Raw genomic sequence first — 20,015 nt, 5'->3', positions numbered from 1 at the left:
GTTTGGAGTCAGACCATTTCTTCCTGTGAATATAACATTTCCCCCAAAACAAAACTAGGTATATAAAAAAAACAATACTTCCATCAAATCCATCACCTTTTAAATCTTATAATAATGTCCTCATCTTGAAGTTGTATCGTTCATTCCGTTTTTCTTTAAAAAAAATACTCGTTTTAGAGAACAACAGGTTTCATTGTGACCCTCCTGAAAAGTAGCGCACATCTGGACGCGCCCATTCCTTCACAATGTAGGGGTGTTTGCGTCACCGTCACGTTGCCCCTGCTACTCCTCCCCCCCCCCCCCCCTCCAGCAGTTCAGAAGTGGTACGCTCCGTGTTGGATGGGTTCAGCTCATTGACCGGCGTACGGTCAGTGCCACCAAAACCCCGGAGCAAACAACACACACACACACGCACACACACACACCGGCCCTTCAACCCTTCAACCCCCCCTACGGAGCGAGCAGCACCCCCCCGACATGAAACAGCCTCTGAGCGAGCTGATGAGGATGAGCAGGACATGCCGGATGGTATTTGCCACTTGTTTGGGATCCTTTATTCTGGTCATCTTTTATTTCCAAAGTATGTTCCAACCAGGTAGGACCCCCCTCTCTCTTCTCTCTCTGCTGTGTATGTGTGTGTGGAGCAATGTGTGTGTGTTTGATTCATGACATCCTGTGTGTTGACATATCGATTTGTTTAGGCGGTGCAGTAACACAGCAGATACATAATTGATGCGTGTGTGCGTAAGTCATCCAGCTGGATAGACTGTGTTGTTCTTGTTGCGCTTTTGTCTGGTTTTTGTTGAGCGTTTCTCTCTTGGTGTTCTTGCTGGAAGTGTGTGTTTCCGATTGGATTTGAGCAACCAGCCGCTTCCCCTCAGCTGACAAGTGGCATGGAGGCTTTTTGTCTCCGGAAAACGTGGCTTGGCATCGCGAGTCAGTGCATGGGCGGTTGGGGTTTTAAGCTAAGTGGGCATTTGCAAAAGCTGACACATTTGATGACACATAAAGATTGGTACCATCTGGACCCCGGAAATCAATTTGGAGATTAAAACCGATGTCCTCTCAGAGCTGTGCGCCCATGGAGACCTGATTAACAATTGATCACACAATAAAAGAAATGTGTTACGCCAGGGAGAAACTGCTTATGTTAAATTAGGATGATCCATGTGTTGCTTTGTTGAATCCTGCATCTACGCCCCTGCATGTGATATCTGTGTGTTGAACGGGAGCCAATCTGTGCGCCAAAATCACAGAACTGAGCCATACAGTGCTGCTGACCTGTACAGTACAACAGGTCTACTGTACGGGGCAAAAACAAAATCTTTCTGGGTATTTTCTTTCCATAATCAGAAATTGAATCCCTAAAATAATCCCATAATGCTGCTGTTGGAGACAGAGAGTCTACAAGGCTTTGTTCCTCATTTGAAATAGCCACTCTGCATCATGACATGTGATATTTCTCACATTTTGATACCTTAGGTTGCATCTATAATTGATGCTGTAGTGTCAGTCTATAGGTGGTGATGTGAAGGGATTGCTTCTGAGGAATAGTGCTGCTGGGATAAAGAGTGAACACACACACACACACACACACACACACACACACACACACACACACACACACACACACACACACACTGATTTGGAAATGGGGGACCCTGATGTAAACAAGACCAAAGTCTTTCTCTGGTCTGCATCCCCTTAACAATTGTATGTTTTGAGCTGTACTGTACTGTACCCAATATACAAGCTGTTAATAAACTTTTCAATCAATCAATCACACACACACACGCACACACACACACACACACACACACACACACACACACACACACACACACACACACACACACACACACACACACACACACACACCACACATCTCTGATCAAGTGTTTCTCTGTGTGAGTCACCACTGCTGCAGCTGGCAGACTCTTCATTTTTCTAATCCCCTAAAATAAAATCCCCATGATGCTCCAGGGAGCCTCAGACCACGCTGTGATAACTTTATGTTTGATTCTGACTCAATCGGCGCCCTTATAAAGACACAGCAACACATTCTCTACTGCTGATATTGGCTTTAAAATCCACACGTTTCCATTCTATTGTATTCTGATTATATTAACAGCCAAGATGCAGGAAAGTGTTGAAGTATCAGAAAGTGTGTTTCCTTATGTTGAAGTTTTGAGATAAAGCAAACTGATGAATTGGCTTTTTGTTTCTATTGTTCTGATCATAACACCGTGCAGAATGTAGAGAAGTATTTCAGATTTAAAGCATTAACCATTCATTTGCTCAATAACACGAATCAAAAAAACATTAACCGATTATTAAAATCCACATTAGATACAGCCTTTCGAGTGCGTTTGTGTTTAAAGAGGGCCCGGGTTAATGGGTCAATTCACCCCAATGAGTAATAGTGTGTTTTTCTTCTGCTGAGGTTTTGAGATGTCTTATTTAAAACCAAGAAGTACATTTTAAATATCCAACAAACAACATTCAAACCAAGTTATCGTGTAGTGACTTCTCTCTGACAAACAGATGAGCACAATGTTGTTGTTGTTGGTATAATTATCCAGGAGGAACATGTTGTTTTCTTATCCTGTACAAACGTAGCACAAAGTGAGACCTCATCTCAACTGCATGTTATTAAAACAGCTTCCAGGCGTTTCTAGGACGAAAACAACTGAACCAAAACTTTATTAACCCTGTGACAAGAAGCTCTGGATGCTGCTCCAAGATGTGTGCCAATCTCCGCAGGCATTGCATCAGCCCAACACACACACACACACACACACACACACACACACACACACACACACACACACACACACACACACACACGCTTTTTTTTGGCTTTCTGCTCCATCCTCCCTTCATTATACTGTGGATTTCTTCTATGCTCTCACACACACACACACACACACACACACACACACACGCTTTTTTTTGGCTTTCTGCTCCATCCTCCCTTCATTATACTGTGGATTTCCTCTATGCTCTCTCTCTCACACACACACACACACACACACACACACACACACACACACACACACTTTTGGCTTTCTGCTCCATCCTCCCTTCATTATACTGTGGATTTCCTCTATGCTCTCTCTCACTCACACACACACACACACACACACACACACACACACACACACACACACACACACACACACACACACACACACACACACACACACAGAGTGGATGTTTTGTTCTGCTGTGGGGATGACAGGGTGCTGATCCGGGGTTTCCTGATTGAAGAGGAGATGGTTAAAGCAGGGTGTGTGTGCATATAAGTTGTAATGTGTGTGTATTTATACATGATTACACAGGTGAGACGGACACTGCACTGATTAAACTGACACGTTGACTTTAATGACATGTATTATGTCAACAAACTGTATTAGGTCAGTTGAAAGCAATACTATTAAGTTGAACCTAATGTGTTTTATCTAAACGTAATATTCCAACTAACATAATACAATTATGTGTAATTTGTTGACATAATACATATCATTTAAAGACAACGTGTGTGTGTGTGTGTGTGTGTGTTCTTGACTTCCTTCACAACTCTCCTTCCTATCTAGACAACGGCCTATTGCTTGTACTATATTGCGTGTATTATTTTATTCTTGTTTACTTTGTTTTTACCTTTTTCCTTTACTTACTTTTGGGTTTGTGAGCTGGGGGGATTTTATTCATTTATTGACTTCTCTGTACAGCACTTTGGCCTGGAGGTTTTAAAGTGCTTTACAAATAAAGCTGGATCGTATCTCTACCTCAAACTTAATATTATTGCTTTCAACTAACCCTAAAACCGTCGTGTGAAATGTGTTGACATAATAAATCTAATTTAAAGTCAACATTTTAGTTTTTTCAGTTTAGTGTATCTCTACCTCGATCTGTTTACATTCTCTATGCCCTCTTAGCAAATCCCCTATCTTCATATTCACACACACACACACACACACACACACACACACACACACACACACACACACACACACACACGCTCTCGCTCTCTCTCACACACGCCTGGCTTCAGGCATGTTTAGCTGGCCTGGGATTTCTGTCTGGCCTCCCAGTGTAAACTCACTTCTCCCCAAAGACCCACGGGGTCGTGACCTCTTGTAAAGGAGACAGGACTGTGCCGCCTGTTGTCTTAACTGACACACAGCAAGCAAGGCTGAAATACTCGCAGTGTGTGCCTAAATAAAGAAAGAAGGTTGCGACGAGTTACCATTTTGACTTCTTCTTCTCTGCATCGCTGTGACTCTGAGAGACGTCAGCCTGCAGCAGTTGGAGAAGGCGCCAACTTAGATGTGGTTTACAGTCGCCTGCCAGCCTGAAAGCTGACAGAAAGCAGAACGGCAAAACTTTATTCAAGACAAACCTCATGCTCAGAATATGCCAACTCTTTGTTAATAATGCTGTTGGTTCTGCTGGTGTGGCATTTACAGTAAGAACATGAGATTTATTTTAGAAGATAATTATTATCTTCTGGTCGAATTGAGTTTTAATTATCTATTGGTTGTATTTAATCTTAGTCATTATTTGCTGCCTAATAAATACTAGTTTTCAGGTAAATTACCCAACTCTGTGTTGTGGTATTGTAAAATCAGATGTAAAAAAAACTAGACAAATGAAACCAAAGTTATCTTCATGAACAGATGTTACCAGATGAAGGTGAACTGATGCTTAAATATGCATAGAATTGTCCACTAGAGACAAACTGCTCATCACTAGTGGGCAAAAGTTGGTGGAGACCTTTAAAGACTTTACTTGTTATACTTGAAATTAAATACCCAGCGTTTGCATTGATTGATACATTTATTTCGAACAAGTAAAATAAATGATTACAAAACAAAACAAATGTTGCAGTGCATAGTCATGTAAGAGAAATCAAAACAAAGAAATGACATTTACAACAACAACAGCATTAGCAACATAAACAGTGCCACATCTAGTGTTCGAAAAGGAGTGAGAAGAAGTATAATTTATTTAATCTCACCTCCTTGTCCCTAAATGATTTATTTATAATCTATAATCTGCAATAATTATCATTATTATTCATTATTATTGTATTATTAATCTGCTTTACCTGTTGATTGACATATATACATACACTGATATACATATATACACACCTACATATACACATAGTCAAACACCTTCCCCGTCCCTGTACCTCGAGAAAATAATTTCTCTGTATTTCCTCTTGCATGAGGTGAACATCTAGTCAAAACGACGGCTTGTGTTTTAGGAGCTATAAGAAAACCACTTAGAAATGCATTTAGAAGCAGGATCTCAAACAGCCTGGTGGTGAAACATTTGTCCCCCTCACCAAATGGAGGTTATCACCCCTGTTTTTGTATTTGAACCAAAAGGACAGACTCATTGAGTTTAGCTGCTGCTCGCTGACAGACCTGTGGTCTTCCACCTCCAGCCTGTCGCTCTGAATTCACTTTGACCCTCGGGTGACTTTGGGACGGATGTGTTGTTGGCGTCTTCGGTCTCTTCTGCTCCCTTTAAAGGCGCTGTTACTGCTGAGATCAGCGCGGCTAATAAGGCTTTCTTTTTGTGTGTGTGTGTGTGTGTGTGTGTGTGTGTGTGTGTGTGTGGTGTGTGGTGTGTGTGTGTGTGTGTGGTGTGTGTGTGTGTGTGGTGTGTGTGTGGTGTGTGTGGTGTGTGTGTGTGTGTGTGTGTGTGTGTAGTGTGTGTGTGATGTGTGTGTGTGTGTGTGTGTTTGTGTGTGTGTGTGGTGTGTGTGTGTGTGGTGTGTGTGTGTGTGTGTGTGTGTGTGTGTGTGTGTGTGTGTGTGTGTGTGTGTGTGTGTGTGTGTGTGTGTGTGTGTGTGTGTGTGTGTGTGTGTGTGTGTGTGTGTGTGTGTGTGTGTGTGTGTGTGTGTGTGTGTGTGTGTGTGTGTGTGTGTGTGTGTGTGTGTGTGTGTGTGTGTGTGTGTGTGTGTCCAAGTGTCCCCATGCGAGGGTCCCTTAACCCACAGTCATGCTACACTGGTTTGAAGCAAGGGATGGCAACTGGAAAGTCTTTGAGGGGGAGAAAATGAAAAACCTCGCCTGGTATTTCTACAGGGAAACTCTAAATTCCTCACCTTGGTTGGTCTGCGGCTGTCAGCTGTTTCTGATGCTGAGTCACGGGGGTCAGCGACCTCAAACAAGGGACCCTGTAATCCAGCAAATGGGATCTTATTGTACCGTATAACCGTCCTTTAAAATGTGCTGTATCGCTGTTTTCTTTCTAGTTTTTACAAAATCTTAATCAGCTGTCCATAGAGGAATTATTTGTGTGATGTAATATGTATACAAAGTTGACAACCAGAGTTTTCTGAGGTTATTTTGACACTGAAGAGTAGTTGTGCCAGTATGTGGTAGAGCTAAATCAAGCCATACATCTTTATAAAATAGGTAGTGTGCTTGTAGTTTGGGAAGATAGTGAGTCTTTAGCATCAAGGCTTTGACTATTTTGGGTTCATTTAGTCAACTGTAGGATTGTGAATGTCCAAAAGCACATGTTTGTGTCAAAGATAAATTGAACCCAGTTTGCAAACACTGGCAAATGAGTGGATTACATGTTGATGTGATGAGTCTTAACTTGAACAATACAGTACTGTACGGAAGACGAGTCCCTAAAAAACGCTCAGAAATAAGAAGTGGAAATTCAATTCAATTCAAAACCTTTATTTATCCAGGTAAAATCCCATTGAGATCAATGATCTCTTTTTCAAGGGAGACCTGCAGCAGTAGGTTCCACAAGAAGACATAAAAACATAAACAACAAAAGGACAGCAAAATATACAGGGATTACAATTTACGTATCTATCCACGTGTACAGGTACCAACAGCATCGGATTTTGTAGCATCCAACCAAGCTTTAAAAACATGTAGTGGTACTAGCTTGGTAATTAAATTGATTCAAATAGTTTGGTTCAGTTGAAGTAGAAAATGTTTTTGTTTATTACCAAAGCTTAACTATTGCATCAAAAGAATTTCCCAATTTGGGATTAATAAAGTATATATCTATCTATCACGGTTAAAATGCACTTCAGTATGTGCGCAAAGGTCACCGTCACAGCAGCTCTGTGAGCCAATCCACTGATTAGTGAAATGAAGAGATTTAGCTTCAAAATGCTGCTGTTAGAAAGTCCAAATCTCACGGCCGGTGCAGACGCACGATATAAAGTCTATTTTCATGGTGTCTATCGAGGATTGTGGCTTGTTATGCGGTGAGATCCTGTGTGAGTTTTCGGAGGAGCGTGTGTGTGTGTGTGTGTGTGTGTGTGTGTGTGTCGGACATCCGGTTTGTGTGATTTTAGTCCTGCTGCTGTTTTCCTGCTGCTAAATCCCAGATCAAACATCCCATCATCATGGAAGAGGGGGGGTCGCCTGCTGTGTCCCAACATAACACCTACATCCAGCAACCAGTACATTTTCCCGCCTTCAGACCTAAAACATAATCTGAGTGTGGGATCTGGGGTCTGAGTTTCAGAGACTTAAAGACTGAAAATAACAAAGTGTTTTTACATTTTTATGTTAAATTCTTCATGTTTTACTTAAGTCCCAGGAAAGAACACAGAACAGTACAAGCTTCTGGCATTAAACAAAAACAACAAAAGTTGTAAAAATGTGTTGTAGAAATACTGGAGTATCGTGAAGCAATGGAAATCTCCCGGGTAAATCAGGAGTGCCTGCAGGGGTCAGTGCATCCAGATGAAACTCTGGGTTCAACCTGGCTTTAGATCAGCTTGTATCAAATCAAATCAAATTTGTAGAGCACATTTAAAAACGATTTTGGTCGAGCCAAAGTGCTGTACATGTAATTTAAACACATTACATCACAATAAAAGACAATAAATCACAACGGATAAAAACAACACATGGAACAGTCAGGAGTCGTGACCCCACTCTAACTAGAAGGCCAGAGAGAAGTAGTGTGTCTTCAGTGTGGATTTAAAAGCCCCTAGGGTCTCGGCCGACCTCACATGGAGGGGAAGAGTTCCAGAGCCTGGGGCCAGCTGCTGCGAAGGCTCGGTGCTGTATATTCCCTGTTTTAAGTCCACTCAACAGCCGGAGGACTCCTCGTGTACTGGACTGAGTTGATGACCATCTGCACCAGCGTCTGGACTTCATTAGGCGACACACACACACACACACACACACACACACACACACACACACACACACACACACACTTTGTGATCTCGATTGAAATAGTGTGTTGGGACCGGAAAGATTCCTACCCTTGTGAGGATGCTTTCATCACCGTATGTGTAGGAATAAAACACACATGGACGCAGCTTTACGACCATTAAGTAATTCACAGAAACAGTGAGACATCCCTTTAGCTCAGAACGACAAACAGGGGTAATGTGTGTAAAATATGTGTGTGTGTGTGTGACACAGGATAGCCCTATCAAATCTATCCACTTCCAGTTTTGTATCCCTGATAAATTCATCTGTGCGTCATCAGCAAGGCCTTCCTGCCTGAGGTGATTCACACACATGGAAAACACACACACACACACACACACACACACACACACACACACACACACACACACACACACACACACACACACACTCTCACAGCAGACACATGCCGGTAGTGTTGCACATGGGGAAAACTAATGTCATCTGTTTTCCCTCCCTGTAAAACCACTCGTGTCTGGAGAACAGGGATCTGATTCGCTGTGATTCTTCTGATTCGACAGTCTGTGATTGCGAGCAAACCTTTGATGTCCTCCCAATACGACTGCTTATAAAGCATATATGAATCATCACGGAAATCTGTGCTACACATTCTGACGTTTTACCACAAGCTTTACTCTTCTTTTTGGAATATATGGTCAATATACCTCATTTTTACAAAACGAAACCTACATTTTTTGATGTAATAAAAGGCAAACATTTTGAATAATGTGATCAAAATGAAATCCATAATTCAATGAAAGCAACGATCAATCATTTATTGCAAAGAACATCCATGTTTTTTTTGTGGAAATTAGCGGAAAAAAACAACCTTTTCCGAAATATGTAACATTTAGGAATGGGTGAAATTTGACCGTAGGTGTAATGTATTGAAGTACATTTACTCAAGTACTGTACTTAAGTACGATTTATGGCTACTTCACATTATAAGCTAATATAAATAAACTAATACAGGGGTTATATTATAGGTTGAGATATCCAGCAGCAGTATATAAAGTCATTCAAATATCTCCTCCTTTACCAGCTGTGATGAACACATTAATAATAATAATCCAGTGCATTTATATATAATTCTAAAATGAGACATTATGCACCAAGTACTTCTACTTTTGGTCCTTTAAGTTTATTTTGATGCCAATACTTGTGTACTTTTAGTAAGGTGTTGTATGCAGGACTTCTACTTAAGTACTTCTTCCACCTGTGGAAAAGTAGAACTGTTAAAAGTGTGTGAACTCGTGTCGCCGGCAGACTTCAGTATTTAACATATGACGGCGTCTGAGATGATTTTCTGGGGTTTCACTCGATCCTTGATGGACATAAAGCTCGTCTTCCCATGATTCAGAGGTGCCTCAACATCTGCCCGCCACACACACACACACACACACACACACTAAACGCATCTCAGGCTGATTGGGTTGTTAAATGCATGTTTTGACACGCATCAGACTCCGGTTCCTAAGAGTAAATTGGGAATCTGGTTCATATATAATCACACGTTACATTTTTACAGTATGATGTCTTACTGTGATGGTTTTTAAGGTGAGTGTGTGTGTGTGTGTGTGTGTGTGTGTGTGTGTGTGTGTGTGTGTGTGTTCAGCTGCATACTGAGACATGGCTACCGTCTGTCAGACTTCCATGTTCCACTGACATCTGGTCTGTCTGTGGTTATCTAAGTGTGTGTGTGTGTGTGTGAGTGTGTGTGTGTGTTGCACAAGGGAAAAGGACCAGTGTTTTTTGGACTTCCCAAACAAAAGAAGCAAGACTTGAGTCACCAAAAGTGACAAAGCGAGTCATTTAGCTGCCGCTTCTGACATTACTTCTTTGTGTTTCTTTTATTAATGAATGGCAGGAAAGTAAAACAAGCAAAGGCTCATTTTCCATTGATAGTATGGATTTCCTGCAGAGAATATTTACTACCAGCGAGTCTGGTCCAAAATGTCTCTTAAAGTCTGTATAATACCAAGTTACACGGACACCCTCGTATGCTTTATTTCTTATCTTTCAGATCCTTCACGTAATAACTTCAGGGTTGCATTGCATTGTGGGAAAGCGGCTCAATATTACCTATAAAACACCTCAACTTTTTAAAGAACATCCATTCATCTGTTTGCAAATTATTTATCTAATATATCATTCCATTTACTTGTGTAGAGACTCTTCTTGCACTATTTCTATTGTATTTGTCTTTACTTGCACATCTCCAAACATTCTCTTGCACTATTTTATCAGTTTTATTCGTTCTATGTCCTATATATATATTCATGTTGCTTTGTTGGATGAGCCTGTAGCTAATGTGCACATGATGATAAAGCCTTGCAACTTGAAATAGATCAAGTTAGGGGGGGGGGGGGCTCTGTGCTTTATCTGAGCGGTGACATGATGATACGTGTGTACTGGGAGTAGAGCTGTCACTGGGGTCGTTATACATAACTGGGGGGGAGGGGGAATGTAATCACACCACCGCTGCCGATAAATATTGATGTGTGTGTGTGTGTGTGTGTGTGTGTGTGTTGTGTGTGTGTTTGTGTGTGTGGTGTGTGTGTGTGTGTGTGTGTGTGTGTGTGTGTGTGTGTGTGTGTGTGTGTGTGTGTGTGTGGTGTGTGTGTGTGTGTGTGTGTGTGTGTGTGTGTGTGTGTGATGTGTGTGTGTGTGTGTGTGTGTGTGTGTGTGTGTGTGTGTGTGTGTGTTGTGTGTGTGTGTGTGTGTGTGTGTGTGTGTGTGTGTGTGTGTGTGTGTGTGTGTGTGTGTGTGTGTGTGTGTGTGTGTGTGTGTGTCTGTGTGTGTGTGTTGTGTGTGTGTGTGTGTGTTGTGTGTGTGTGTGTGTGTGTGTGTGTGTGTGTGTGTGTGTGTGTGTGTGTGTGTGTGTGTGTGTGTGTGTGTGTGTGTGTGTGTGTGTGTGTGTGTGGGGCACCATGGCCACATTTGGGCATTAATAACGGCAGAGCAGCAGCACGGAGCATTTCTAGCCGCTGACTGAATGGCTTTCAGAGCAGATCCCACAGCCAGTGTTTACCTCGGGAGTCCAAGGAGCCAGAGGTGTGTGTGTAAGTGTAATCCTCATCTATAGGAATGTCGGCCATTGATTTAGGGATTAACAAAGTAACTCCTGGTTTGAAATGTATCCCAAAACTCGGTGTGTGTGTGTGTCAGATGTACTGCAGACTGCTTGGCGTGTGAGAAGTGAATCATGGCTTTAATTAAGTTGCGGGCTGAGCCGCATCTCATTAAGCGGCTGCTGTCGGAACATTTAAACTGCGGCTACTGGGACACTTTACTCATTTTCCACTCCTCTTCCTCCTCCAGTCTCTCTCTGGATACGGACTCATTCTTTCAGCCACAGAAATAGATGAATCCGCCCTCAGATACCACTGCTATATTGCTGTTTGGTATTCTGCTCATACGAGGAGGGGTTTTGTGATAAAGTGCTGCAGTTAACTTTCCGAGTTTACCCACTTTCTGTCCCATCGTGCTCTACTTCACTTCACTTAGAGATTTCCTTCATTTTCTGGAATATAGAAGAGCAATCCATGACGTTTGAGCCCCGGCTTTCCAGTTTTTAAATAGGAACTCATCCAATATTACACACACAGGTCAGTTTACGTGATGTGTAATCAGTCGCATCATGTCTGGGAGAGTAGTCCTAAAACCCAAAGTGAGAGAACCCAGATGAGGTCAGAGCATTGTCCTCTGGGTTATCTCACTTTGGGTTTTAGGACTACTCCTTTGTAAGCAGTGTTTATATGCAGAGCTTTTACAGCTTGACGCACACCAGGGACTCGAGGACTCCACTTTTGCATCGTTTTTTAAAATCAAAATGTCTTGTACTTGCTTGAACTCTGGTTTCATTTCTGCTTCTATTGGTGTAGAGCAGTGTTTCTCAAACTTTTTCATACCAAGGACCACTTAACCAATAAAAAAACACTCGCGGACCACCTAACTCCACAAATATAAAAAAACACATCGTTATTCTAGAACAGATTGCAAATCGCCTGAAAATGGTACAAACAAGTGGCAAAATGTGTGATGAAGGTGTTGCGCTGGGCTATATCCTGACATCGAAAGTGAAACTTAACCTCGCTCCATTGCGGAGATATTCCCATGAGAGTGCGGAAAACTTAAATGTATTTATTTATTTCAAATAAGAAATGTTACCAATATACTCACGGACCACCAGTGGTCCGCGGACCACACTTTGAGAAGCACTGGTGTAGAACACATGCTTTTGGAGTCTCTCTTTCAGGATGGATTCTCTTTTTAAGATTCCACCAAACTACTGTTGTGTAAAGAAAGTACTTTCCTTTCAAAACTGTGATATGAAAATTCAATTGAAGTGGGGATTAAACCGTTATTATCCCTTTTTCCACCAAAGAGTTTCCAGGGCCAATTCGGAGACGGCGCCCAATTGCGATGTTTTCACCACAATTACTTAATTCCCATTAGCTGTTGCCGTTAGTAAACGATACGCTACATGCCGGTAGATGAGCAACGTTTAACTCAAGCGGTCAGCAAATGCCCCTGAATCACATTGGCAAACAATTCATCTCGAAACTCTGGAGAAGAGTATAAGGTTGCGGAAGTCGTTCTTCAATTTAATCCGGCTTCGAAACCGTTAAAATCAACCTGAGCGTCGTCACGAAGAATTGTTGTCGTTGTGAGCGGCAAAGTAAATGTTGATGTCTTGAAGCAGCACCACTCAAAAAACAACCGGATCACACATTTGAACCAAAGAAGCCACACTTAACAACGAAAAGAAAGCAACAGACTTTAGGTGGAAATGGATTTCATTTTGATTTCCCAAACACTATTTTCATTCACTCACAAATCCATCCAATCGCTTTCATCCTCCTAATCGTCCCATTCATGCATCTCTCTTTCCCATTATGGGTCCATCTGGGCTCAGTTTTCCAGTCACGGTGATCCTGCCAGTGGACTCAACGCTGCAGTGTGTGTCTGACTCAAAGACTCCTCTCATGTCCCTCCAAAGGGGTCAGGGCGGACATGTTGGCAGAGCAAGCTAACCTCTCCTCATGGCTGACTCAGCAAGAGCACACACACACACACACACACACACACACACACACACACACACACACACACACACACACACACACACACACACACACGACGTAATACACTTTAAAGATGGAGCTTTGGAGCGGTTTAAAAAGGCAATCTCGCTGCACAAGGGAGCCTCATCAAGTGTGGAAGTAGGAGCATAAGTGTGCTCATGAAAATCTGCCTGTTATATTAAGGATTTTTCTTTCTTTGGTCTAAAAGTGGTAAGTTAATTTCATCATTTGAGGAGCAATAATGGGCAATTACATCATATTCTGTGTAAAAACGTTGACAAAAAATATGCTTTATGGCTAAAATGACTGAGAACTAAGTAAGATGTCAACAAAGTGTGTCCTATTTGTTATTGCTTAAGATGTTAGTGCTTCTTTTTGCAATTATTTAGTGAAGTTAATTAGAGCAGAGCTTCCATTCCCACACATTTGCACCGCTAACTTATTTCAAACAAGCAATTTGAAACCTAACAACCAATTTAGTTCATTACCTAGCTTTTAACAGCCAGTATTTTTCCAATAAATGTTGTTCACGGATCTTCAATTGAGAATTTCAGACACTCTTAGGTCTGGATTTAAACACCAGGTAGCAGTGAGACACATTAACACCACTTAAACCAGAGAGTGGTCATCACCAGTTTGTTTAATCCAGAAATAAGCTTAAAACTTCGTGACACATTTTCTCATGAGTCCCTTCCTCTGTCCTCACATTCACGTTCCCACCTGCCGTCCAAACCACGGTGAACGAGGTGTCTGTGGTGCGTCTGTCTGGAGAGGACACACCTCGTCTGGAGAGGACTGAAGAAAAAAGAGAGTAGGAAGGAGGAGGAAATAAATAGAAGCATAGAGACGGGGAAGGAGGGGGAATTGATGACTGCAGAGTTCAGACGAGGGCATCAAGGAGTCCAGAAAGGTCCCCTAGTATACTGTTTTTCATCAATATATCACAGGTCTCAGAACCTGTCTCTGATTGGCTGAAACTCCAAACAGATCATTGCAGCATTACCCATAATCCCCTCTGTTTCAGCCCTGTTTCCAAAGTGCAGTCTGTTACTTTAGATGAAAATAAGGAGCCCCTCCCCACGCCCCTCTGAGAGAGATTTGGTTACAAAGAACACAATGGTGCTCTAGAGGAGATTCAGGTGATAAGGTGAGGGATCATCCACATCGTGGATGGATCAGGACAAAAAGAGAGAGAATCTTTGTTCCTGAAACTTTTTAGAGTCTCTTTCCACAGAGGGGACACATGTTGATGTAGAAGAGACATGAAGAAGAGGGGACACATGTTGATGTAGAAGAAACATGAAGAAGAGGGGACACATGTTGATGTAGAAGAGACATGAAGAAGAGGGGACACATGTTGATGTAGAAGAGACATGAAGAAGAGGGGACACATGTTGATGTAGAAGAGACATGAAGAAGAGGGGACACATGTTGATGTAGAAGAGACATGAAAAAGAGGGGACACATGTTGATGAAGGAGAGACATGAAGAAGAGGGGACACATGTTGATGTAGAGCGACATAGAAGAGGGGACACATGTTGATGAAGAAGAGGGGACACATGTTGATGTAGAGGAGACATGAAGAAGAGGGGGACACATGTTTGATGTAGAAGAGACATGAAGAAGAGGGGACACATGTGTTGATGTAAGAGAGACACTGGAGAAAGAGGGGACACATGTTGATGTAGAAGAGACATGAAGAAAGGGGACACATGTTGATGTAGAAGAGGACAGAAGAAGAGGGGACACATGTTGATGTAGAAGAGACATGAGGAAGAGGGGACACATGTTGATGAAGAAGAGGGGGACACATGTTGATGAAGAAGAGACATGAGAAGAGGGGACACATGTTGATGTAGACATGAGACATGAAGAAGAGGGGACACATGTTGATGTAGAAGAGACATGAAGAAGAGGGGACACATGTTGATGTAGAAGAGACATGAAGAAGAGGGGACACATGTTGATGTAGAAGAGACATGAAGAAGAGGGGACACATGTTGATGTAGAAGAGACATGAAGAAGAGGGGACACATGTTGATGTAGAAGAGACATGAGGAAGAGGGGACACATGTTGATGTAGAAGAGACATGAAGAAGAGGGGACACATGTTGATGTAGAAGAGACATGAGGAAGAGGGGACACATGTTGATGTAGAAGAGACATGAAGAAGAGGGGACACATGTTGATGTAGAAGAGACATGAAGAAGAGGGGACACATGTTGATGTAAGAAGAGACATGAGAAGAGGGGACACATGTTGATGTAGAAGAGACATGAAGAAGAGGGGACACATGTTGATGAAGAAGAGACATGAGGAAGAGGGGACACATGTTGATGTAGAAGAGACATGAAGAAGAGGGGACACATGTTGATGTAGAAGAGACATGAGGAAGAGGGGACACATGTTGATGTAGAAGAGACATGAAGAAGAGGGGACACATGTTGATGTAGAGAGACATGAAGAAGAGGGGACACATGTTGATGAAGAAGAGGGGACACATGTTGATGTAGAAGAGACATGAAGAAGAGGGGACACATGTTGATGTAGAAGAGACATGAAGAAGAGGGGACACATGTTGATGAAGAAGAGACATGAGGAAGAGGGGACACATGTTGATGTAGAAGAGACATGAAGAAGAGGGGACACATGTTGATGTAGAAGAGACATGGAGAAGAGGATTTTGCATAACAGGTGACCTTTTTAAATTAGGCTTTGTTTATTTGGTAGGACTTGAAATATACCAACTATTAACGATCGGCAGCTTCTGTCTCATGCCCCTGGTAATATTGGTTCTCATATTTCTCCAAATAAGCAACATGCTTTCCTTGAACCCTGCTTCCTGTCATGAGGAGGATGTTGACGTTTGTCTCCTCTCTGGATTTACTGAGTTCGTCTTTCTATTCGGCTTTTCTAAACAATTTGGAAGGGCTTTCTCACTGGCTTTCCAACCCTTATCTATGTGGCCGGTTCAGACTCTCGAGGAGACGATGGGAATAGTTTTTAGTCTTCCCTTCAAATTAGTACTCGCTCTTACTTGCCGTAAAGCGACTTAGTGGTTCTCCGTGACAGCGTGTATTCACAGTAATTATACTAATGTCTCTGGATTTATGTCTGGATGACATGCGACAGACACGTAGCAGAAGGTTTGTGAGTTACTGAAGAGTCAGAGCTGCAGCCAGACCACATGCAGACAGGCAGCAGAGAGTTAATGACAGCGTCTGATCCTCCATCTCTACTGAAGCTCTCCTTCCTCCTCTACTGTGATATGACTCTGTTTTCTTCAAGTTTGTGTCTTGTTGGTCGAATGCACTTATTGTAAGTCGCTTTGGATAAAAGCGTCAGCTAAATGCAATGTAGTGTAATGTAGTACTGTACCTCAGTAACATTTTAACATATCTTCATCAGAGATGGCAAAAGTGCACACTTCCTTTACTCAAGTAGAAGTACAGATACTCGTGTTTAAAGATACTCTGGTAAAAGTAGAAGTACTGACTAAACTTCTTTACTCAAGTGAAAGTATGGGTTTGAAATGTACTTCAGTAAAAAGTACCCATAACTACCATCTGTTTTAAAGAGTACCTGACCTCCCTTTATATTAATAGAACAATAATGTCATTGTTAGCTAATGAATGTTTCCATGCTGAACAACGTTTCCATTGGTCCCTCTTCTTTAGAGAAGACCAGGAAATGATGGATACACGGATCGTGTTCAAATCAATAGGCACGCAATGACTCTAAATAATAATGATCACGCATCAAACACACATTCAGACTAAAGGAACCAGCTGTTTGGAAAATGAGAGAACTAGAAAGTACAGGTATTTGAGTTCAACATGTAAGAAGTAGAAAGTACAGGTATTTGAGTTCAACATGTAAGAAGTAGAAAGTACAGGTATTTGTGTTCAACATGTAAGAAGTAGAAAGTACAGGTATTTGAGTTCAACATGTGAGAAGTAGAAAGTACAGGTATTTGTGTTCAACATGTAAGAAGTAGAAAGTACAGGTATTTGAGTTCAACATGTAAGAAGTAGAAAGTACAGGTATTTGAGTTCAACATGTAAGAAGTAGAAAGTACAGGTATTTGAGTTCAACATGTAAGAAGTAGAAAGTACAGGTATTTGAGTTCAACATGTAAGAAGTAGAAAGTACAGGTATTTGAGTTCAACATGTGAGAAGTAGAAAGTACAGGTATTTGAGTTCAACATGTAAGAAGTAGAAAGTACAGGTATTTGAGTTCAACATGTGAGAAGTAGAAAGTACAGGTATTTGTGTTCAACATGTAAGAAGTAGAAAGTACAGGTATTTGTGTTCAACATGTAAGAAGTAGAAAGTACAGGTATTTGAGTTCAACATGTAAGAAGTAGAAAGTACAGGTATTTGAGTTCAACATGTAGAAGTAGAAAGTACAGGTATTTGTGTTCAACATGTAAGAAGTAGAAAGTACAGGTATTTGTGTTCAACATGTAAGAAGTAGAAAGTACAGGTATTTGGGTTCAACATGTAAGAAGTAGAAAGTACAGGTATTTGTGTTCAACATGTAAGAAGTAGAAAGTACAGGTATTTGTGTTCAACATGTAAGAAGTAGAAAGTACAGGTATTTGTGTTCAACATGTAAGAAGTAGAAAGTACAGGTATTTGTGTTCAACATGTAAGAAGTAGAAAGTACAGGTATTTGTGTTCAACATGTAAGAAGTAGAAAGTACAGGTATTTGTGTTCAACATGTAAGAAGTAGAAAGTACAGGTATTTGAGTTCAACATGTAAGAAGTAGAAAGTACAGGTATTTGTGTTCAACATGTAAGAAGTAGAAAGTACAGGTATTTGTGTTCAACATGTAAGAAGTAGAAAGTACAGGTATTTGAGTTCAACATATAAGAAGTAGAAAGTACAGGTATTTGGGTTCAACATGTAAGAAGTAGAAAGTACAGGTATTTGGGTTCAACATGTAAGAAGTAGAAAGTACAGGTATTTGTGTTCAACATGTAAGAAGTAGAAAGTACAGGTATTTGGGTTCAACATGTAAGAAGTAGAAAGTACAGGTATTTGAGTTCAACATGTGAGAAGTAGAAAGTACAGGTATTTGAGTTCAACATGTAAGAAGTAGAAAGTACAGGTATTTGAGTTCAACATGTAAGAAGTAGAAAGTACAGGTATTTGAGTTCAACATGTAAGAAGTAGAAAGTACAGGTATTTGAGTTCAACATGTAAAAAGTAGAAAGTACAGGTATTTGAGTTCAACATGTGAGAAGTAGAAAGTACAGGTATTTGAGTTCAACATGTAAGAAGTAGAAAGTACAGGTATTTGTGTTCAACATGTGAGAAGTAGAAAGTACAGGTATTTGAGTTCAACATGTAAGAAGTAGAAAGTACAGGTATTTGTGTTCAACATGTGAGAAGTAGAAAGTACAGGTATTTGAGTTCAACATGTGAGAAGTAGAAAGTACAGGTATTTGTGTTCAACATGTAAGAAGTAGAAAGTACAGGTATTTGTGTTCAACATGTGAGAAGTAGAAAGTACAGGTATTTGAGTTCAACATGTAAGAAGTAGAAAGTACAGGTATTTGAGTTCAACATGTAAAAAGTGAAAACTTAAATTAATAATAATACTAAATATGAGAGGGATGACATGCCACAAAGGTTTCATCAGTTGGTCAATCAACAAAAAAAACAGCATCAATATCGATATTTAAATAATATTATAGAGAGGCGAAGTCTCTCCCTTTCCTCCATGGGACCTTATTTCTGAAAAAGTATGTATTGAAGTCAATGGAGAGAGAAAGATTATCTTTCGATCCCGTTTTAATTGTGCCACGAATTACACATATGATGTTTGTCAATTTAAAAGATAATTTTGCAAGTCAAAAAAATAAAAATGTGTTGTAAAACTGTGAAGTAACACTTTGTTTTGTGTGAACTGCTCAATGTTGAGAGCTGTACATACACACAAGGGGAGTTAGTCGGTTCTGTGAGAGCCAGCATGCGGGACCGGGATTCTGGGATTTGTAGTCTTTCTAGTTGCGTATTTTTCATAGTCTTATATTTCAACAGTTTTACGACAAACTGTGACTTTTTTGACATGGAAATAATTATTTAAATTGACAAACATCATATGTGTAATTCGTGGCACAATTCAAACGGGATCGAAAGATAATCTTTCTCTCTCCATTGACTTCAATACATACGTTTTCCGAAATAAGGTCCCATGGGGCGGAAGTAGATGGGCGGGACTTCACCTCTCTATATATACTTTTGAAGCAAAGCGACCTTTTCTGTATGTGAATATGTACCAGGATATAGGACACCGAAGACTTCAGAGTAATATATCCACTGAACTGTGATGTGTTTGGAAGTACAGAGTGAACGGAGAAGTAATTCATGACTAATTCTGCAGTCTGGGACGAAACACACAGTGATGAATGTTGTATTCAGTTCTCTCTCCTCTCCTCATTTCTCATTTCGTGTCCCCAGGACCACCTCAAAAATATTCTGTCACTCACATGAGCAGGCCCATCTGTCCTCCTCTTCTCTAAGCATGTTGAAGAATATGAACCCCTCTATATATACAGTCCATGATGTACTGAAGGTTATCCGTCTGTTCGCTCCATGAATCAGCGCTGACGGTGATTAGGAGATATTTATGAGGAACGGCTGGGCATCTGTTACCGGCTGATAGAGGAGAGAGAGGAGCGTATAATGAGAGAGAGAGGGG

This window comes from Gymnodraco acuticeps, unplaced genomic scaffold (assembly GCF_902827175.1).
Source record: "Gymnodraco acuticeps unplaced genomic scaffold, fGymAcu1.1, whole genome shotgun sequence".
Taxonomy (NCBI): domain Eukaryota; kingdom Metazoa; phylum Chordata; class Actinopteri; order Perciformes; family Bathydraconidae; genus Gymnodraco; species Gymnodraco acuticeps.
The sequence above is the reverse complement of the archived record's forward strand: the minus strand, read 5'-3'. Positions refer to the sequence as shown.